Here is a 6,840-nt window from a genome sequence, read left to right as displayed (position 1 = left end):
CGCGTAAGACCTTTCCAAATTGGGTAAACTCTGTCAGAGCTCAATTTCACCTTAATTTTATTCTCTATTATAAGATAAAATCTGCGTGATGACGTCACGACGTCGTCTTGGGAATTGTAGTTCTTATTACGAGTCTGTCGGGTCAAAATGGCGGCCTTTTTGTAGTCAAAACAAAGCTATACGCTGTGGCTTTAAGAAAATTAGGCGCTGCTCAGTGAGCAAGGCTTGTGAGCAGAGGGACGCAGTTCCAGTCATGCAAAATGACACAGCTTTATAAAATAAAAATAAAAAACACAGCTTTAAACTTTTGCAAACAGCTAACAGCTTTACATGCAAACAGCGAGCAGCGGTTCAGCTCCGCAGCTGAACACAAATCACAGCGCGGCGGCTGGACACAACAGAATTTCAACAGCTTCAGTTCTGCCTTTCAAAATAGGTCGCCTTATGCAACGAGCAACTTTTTAAGCTCAGAATGAGGTTTGCTTTGACTAAGTTTTAGCAAACTTTTAAACAGGTGATCACAGCGGTTCTGTGATCACACACGCAGCGAGGCGCATAAAGCATGCAGCAGGCGAAGCTGCTCAGGTGCGCGCGTCTTTAAAGTTCAGGAAAGATCTGTTTTGACTCGGTTTTTAGTCAAAACTCTTAGACAGGTGATCACAGCGGTTCTGTGATCACACACGCAGCGAGTCGCACGGAGCAGGGCAAAACTGCTTGGTGCGCGCGGAGGCTTCAGTTCAAGCAGCTTGGAGAGCTGTTCGGCGCACGGCGGCGCTTTGGCAAAGGGGCGCGACGCGCGTAAGACCTTTCCAAATTGGGTAAACTCTGTCAGAGCTCAATTTCACCTTAATTTTATCCTCTATTAAAAGATAAAATCTTCCAAAAACAACGATTGATTAATTCGTGTTAAGGAACGTGAAATGATTGTACGTTCTCGTGAGAATCAGTCAGAGAAAAGTACAAACTTGTATGGTTCAGAAAATCAATTATTTTTTCAATTTTTTTTCTTAAACCTGTCGACTTTCAAAACGCGCGATATTATAAACAGAAACTGATTTTCTGTTTATATTTCATGAAGAAGAGATTCGGTCGTTTTTTTCTTTCTGACGTCTGTAGCTAAATAAAAACATAAAAAAATAATAAAGGTTTGCGCATAGGGTGGAGGGGAGGAGAGAGAGAGAGAGAAAAAGGAGTTAGAGAGCCGTCACAACGCGTCCGTTTTGACGTCTTATTTCCTATAGGCGCAGATATCGTGTAGATTAAAAATGTCCACCATTTTTAAAAATTGATATACGCTGTACACTCAGAGAATACATGAAGGAAAGTTTATGTCTATTTGTGCGCTTATTATCGGATTCGCATCTTTTCTGAGCCTCGCACGCGGGACCAAAATAATATGTAGGGATTTGCTTGTTGTCGATGTTATAGACAATTGCTACATCATAAATACCTCGTAGTTATTAACTAATAAAGGGCACCACCTGATTTTTCAGGAAATTAATTTATAGATGTTAAATCAGTCTCAATTAATGAGTAGTGAATTCTATCATTTTCAAGAACGGACCCAATAAATGACGCACAGACTAACGAAATTTCAAAATATACCCTATATTAAATTGATCCAGAGATAACAATACAACAGATTATTTGGGCAGACAGAAACATTATCATCAAAGCCTTGAGGTTTAATCATAAACATTAATGTCATTCCATAATACTCTAACATCCTTCACTTGAATCACTTAACTAATCTACACTAACAAAAATTAGAAACTTAAAGGTTAATAAAAGAAAGAATTAATCTACATAAGAGAGACGTAAATTAAAGAAAATTTACCAAGTTATATGTTAGAACACAACTTGCGCTAATTCCAACTTTTTTACATCCACAAAGAGAGCACACCCGCAGATTAAAATRGGAGTTAAGCGTGGCTCACCGGAGCAGTCTGCAGACCTCTGGGGGTACTTAGCGATGGTTCAGACCAACAGCCTTGTCTTACCTCTGGATGAAGGTTAGCTTTTAGACTGTCTCACAAAGTCCCATGTAGATAGTCTGGCGCTCGGATAGGGTTGGCTCCCTCTCAGCTCACGCAAGTCCGGCACGCCTCTGCGGTTCTGCTGGGTCCTGACTTTGTGACTGAAAGTCAGTTTAGAATTCTACGCAACTTGTTTACTCCCAAACACCTCCGTCAAAGTACGAAAATAAAATAAAATAATAAAAAAAATTATTAAAATAAAATAATATCCTCTCAGGGACTGGATCTAGTCCTTCACTTCTCCATCCTCTTCTTCATCTGCTGACCTCTGCTGCTGCACAACTTCTTCTAACTCTTTGCTGCTAAACTGACTCCTATTGTCCTGGCTCTGAAGCTCATGATTGGTTGAAGAATGGTCACATGACCTGTCTTCTTACACAGTTTGTCATCACTGAAATTGATTACAAACACACACAGAAATAAGCTTGCTTGTGAAGTGATTAAACAATACATTGTTCCAACTGATTGAATCACGTAGAAAATACAATAATTCTTTTATCTTTTATATCAGAATGAGAAATACAGAAAAACATAYGTTCATGGTGTAATTATAAAACCAGTCTTTTGGTGGCGCTCTGATACCATAAATGAGGTGGTATGTAACAATTGCTTTTGAAGTTGATCTGGGTGTTATATATCAACAGGGAGTCTGGCTTCAAAAGGCTTTTTCTCACTGGCAGACCCATACGGTCAGACACCATGTCTGCGAAGATCTTGAGTTCTTTTGTGATAARCGGCCATTTTGAGCACATCAGAGAGTTCTTGCCATACTCAAACAACAGGAGGTCTGTTGTATCCTGTTGTTATCTTTACCACTTGTAGGTAGTAAACAATCCTGGAGGCAAATGAATGAATCATTGTTTTCTTGTAGGCATGAGACAGAATAATGCTTTGGGCCAAAGTCTTGAGGTAGACAGTCCATCTAAGTTACTGCTACATGATAATCTGGCAGTGAACTGGAGGGTGAGACTCGGTTGTACTGTATAGCACTGGAAACAGGTGAGTGAAATGAGCTTGATTAGAGTTTCTATGACGGGAGGGGCGAGAGCAATGAGCAGGAGCTGGATGTGAGCTGAAAGGCTGGGAACAAGACTATGAGGATGAACTGGAACAAGAAATAAAATAATATAATTAAACTGAGACAAGATCTGGGCAGACCGGGACAAAATCATAATTACTGCACCTTGAGATCCTGACCATAAACACTACAAACAGGATTGAAGACAAGGGACAGCCCTGGCACAGTCTAACAAGAACAAGCCCGACGTTGTGCCAAGAATGTGAATGCAGCTCCTGCTTTGGTTATATGGGGACTGGATTCCTCTTAGTATCAACCCAGACACTCCATACTCCAGCAGTGCCTCCCAAGGAATTCCTCGAGGAACACAGTCATAAGCCTTCTCCAAGTCTACAAAACACATGTAGACTGGAGAGGCAAACTCCCACGATCCCCTTAGCAACTCTGCAAGGGTAAAGATCTGTTCCACTGTTCCACACCCAGGATGAAAGCCACACTGCTCTTCTTGAATCCAAGGCTTGACAAGCGATCAGAGCCTCCTTTCCAACACCCTGGAGTAAACTTTCCCAGAGAGAGTGAGAAGTGTGATCCCACCAGTGGCAAATGCTGGTCTTTCAAGGAGGGGAAGCTCAATTTCGGCCAACATCATAAAATTTATGTATACATAAATTCTACCCTCTGTTCCTTTTCACGGTGGAGGGGTGGAGGGGCTTAGCAGCACCCGCTGGACAGAAACTGTAATAGAAGTCAGAAAGAGTGATAGAAGTCAGTCTCCAAACACAAGCAGCTACAAAATAAATAAATAAATAAAAATAAAATACACCAGAAATAGAAGCTTGATTTGTCACTAGTAGCTTTTAACAAAGAAAATGCTGCTAAAAGGATTAATAAAGTCTCTGGTTCAACTCAAAACAGAATGAAACTAAAAAATGCTTCCACGGATGTTTACACCAAAAGATTGCTGATTCGCTCATTTCGCTGTCAATCAAAAAGGGATTCAGCCTCAGACAGATCCTCCAATCATCATGCAGAAGCTGAGCGTCTGGGCCAGCCGAGGCCAGCCAACTGCCCCATACACCCCCAGAGATGCTGAGTGTCCGATGGGCGGGACAAAGCCCAGCGTTTATCGTATGACTCGTTACGCTGCACTCTTTGCTTCGCTATTGAACTCTGTGGACACTGAGCATCCACACTGTTTAAAGCACTGTGAAGCTGCGGGAATGAGTAGGAAAGCTGTGTCATTACCAGTGATAAGAAGCTGATTCTCAACAAAAGTTGAGCACGTTGTAGAGCATATTTAGTCAATGACATGTACACACAACAGTATATATTTGATCACTTATATTTTTGACATTTTAGGGGAAGCTAAGCTTCCCTTGCAGTTTTAGAACACACTCTCTTGTCCACTTTTTTAAAAATGGGAACCACTACCCTTGACTGGCACTCCACAGGAGTTGTCCCAGTTCTCCATGCGATGCTGAAAAGATGTGAAAACCATGACAGCCCCACAACATCCAGAGACTTCAGCATCTCGGGGCAAATCTCATCCATACCTGGTGCCCTGCCACAGAGGAGCTTTAAAAATTAAAGATTAAAGCTAAACATTTATTTTAAAAAAATCATGTGAAAGAACAAAAACAAAGTTACAGTCACTGCAAATGATTAACATGAAGTTAATCTATGTGACATAACCTGGCCAGTGAACCAAGCAAATGAACATAGTGTCCTGATGCATCTCAGTAATCCAGGTAAAAAATCAAAAAGAAAATAAATTGTGTAGGTCTTCTGGACGGGTTCTTCTCTAATGAAACATTTCGTCTCTTCTCCAAGAGACTTCTTCAGTCTGAGAGTTTCAGGCAAAATTCAGGCTTTTAAGCCCAGCCTTTGCGGCCGCACCAACAAGAATCCCTTTTGTTGAGATGATTACAGCCACAGAATCAGCCATTCGAAACAACAAAATCCCAGTATTTGAAGCAGAGCAACTTAGGAATAAAGTTTCAGCCTGCCTCAGCAATGCCAAACCACCACTTTTAATATCAGCAGAGAAGAGAGAGATGCTCTCACTACTCTCAGCAAGGTCAAGAACATCATCATTCTTCCAGCAGACAAAGGAAGGTGCACAGTTATTCTGAACCAGAAGGACTATGAAGATAAGATCATGACATTCCTTAGCAACATGACCACATACGAGCCGCTGAAGAGAGATCCANGTATGGAAACACTCATTATTTAAATGCTTATATACTTGGGTTGTTACCGACATCTGGTGAAAATTTCATGTCATTAGCACCTCTAGTAATATATTTACTGAGAAAAATGGTGACGTGTTCAACACTTATTTTACCCATTGTATATAGGGCGCTGTACAAAAACAGTCCTTATAAAATTCCAGTTTGTAAAAGTTGTCCATCTAAGGAAGCAAGCAGATCGTGTTGAATCTTCATTGTGTCCCAACCTCCCATTCTGAGTAGTACGCTGTAAAAAGTGAAAAGGGGTTACTTCCTTTTAAGAGGAGAAAAACCTCCATCAGAGCCAGAAGTGGACTTAAAAGAATCACCATCTGCCTCGACTATCTGGGGTTAAAAAGGATCAGAAAAATAAATAGAATTACTGGTTCAGGTACAGGGTTTATATGGGAGAGAAACACAAGAAAAACATGTTATTGATAGAAATAATTACAAATACAAATATGGAGAGTTACACAGAGAGAAGCAGAATGTAAATGTGGTCAGTATGTCCTTCAGCAGTCTGAGCCTATTGCATCAAAACTAAAGAGTACATCAGGAAACCAATGCCAACCATAACTATATAAAATGAAGCACTTAAGTGTATTAAAAGTAGACAGAGTGTCAGCCTCACGGACAGAAACTGGAAGTTGGTTCCACAAGAGAGGAGCTTGATAACTGAAAGCTCTGCCTCCCATTCTACTTTTAGAAACTCCAGGAACCACAAGTAAACCTGCAGTCTGAGAGTGAAGTGCTCTGTTAGGAAAGTATGGAACAATAAGATGTTTAATATATGATGGAGCTTGGTTGTTAAGAGCTTTGTATGCTGGAGGAAGCTGGAGGCTGTGGGGGTGAATCCAAGGTGTGAAAATCCCCAAAAACCAGCCCTAAAAGAGCTCCAGGAGGTGAAAATCATAAAAACCCACAATGGATGTTTAGGCTCCCCATGCAGGCTTTGAGCATCAGATCCAGGCATGTGAGGGCTTGTCTTAAAGCTGAGGACCTCTAGTTCAAAACCAATTACCTCCTCCCTCTCCTGATGCACCTGGAGGCTGCGGGGGCAGATCCAACTGGTGAACTTCCCCCAAAACCTGCCCTAGAAGAGTTCTAGGAGATGAAAATCACCATGGATATTTACCATGCAGGCTCTGAGCATCAGGTCTACGCATGTGAGTGCTAACCAATTACTTCCTCTCCCTCCTGGATGCAACTGGAGGCTAACTCTAGCACTAAAATCTTTATAAACCCCTATTGGAGGAGCTCCAGAATGTGGAAATCACAAAAACCCACTATGGATGTTTATGTTCCCCAGGCTGGCTCTGAGCATTGGATCCAGGCATGTGAGGGCTTGTCTTAAAGCTGAGAACATCTAGTCCGTCCATTTTATTCTGCTTATCCATGATCAGGTTGTGGGGGCAGCAACTTAAGCAGAGAGAGTGGGACGTGTCCAGAACACCTCACCAGGGTGTGAGGTTTTAGCAAGGAACTGATCCAGGGCGCAGGCAGGCTCAAAAATGTAACAAAAATTTATTTATAAATAACTGAAGGAGGGCTGCTGGCA

General features: G+C 41.6%; 1 long non-coding RNA gene across 1 annotated transcript in view; it reads left to right on the top strand.

Annotated features, from left to right (window-relative positions):
* Positions 1-2,213, top strand: part of LOC106530315 (uncharacterized) — a 2,310-nt gene extending 97 nt beyond the window's left edge. Inside the window, exon 2 of the long non-coding RNA XR_001311763.1 lies at positions 1,684-2,213. This is a non-coding gene — a long non-coding RNA (uncharacterized LOC106530315). The remainder of the gene's footprint in view (positions 1-1,683) is intronic.
* The last annotated feature ends 4,627 nt before the right edge of the window (positions 2,214-6,840 follow it).

This window comes from Austrofundulus limnaeus, unplaced genomic scaffold, assembly GCF_001266775.1.
Source record: "Austrofundulus limnaeus strain Quisiro unplaced genomic scaffold, Austrofundulus_limnaeus-1.0 Scaffold509, whole genome shotgun sequence".
Taxonomy (NCBI): domain Eukaryota; kingdom Metazoa; phylum Chordata; class Actinopteri; order Cyprinodontiformes; family Rivulidae; genus Austrofundulus; species Austrofundulus limnaeus.
This window is presented reverse-complemented; position numbering and strand designations above follow the sequence as displayed.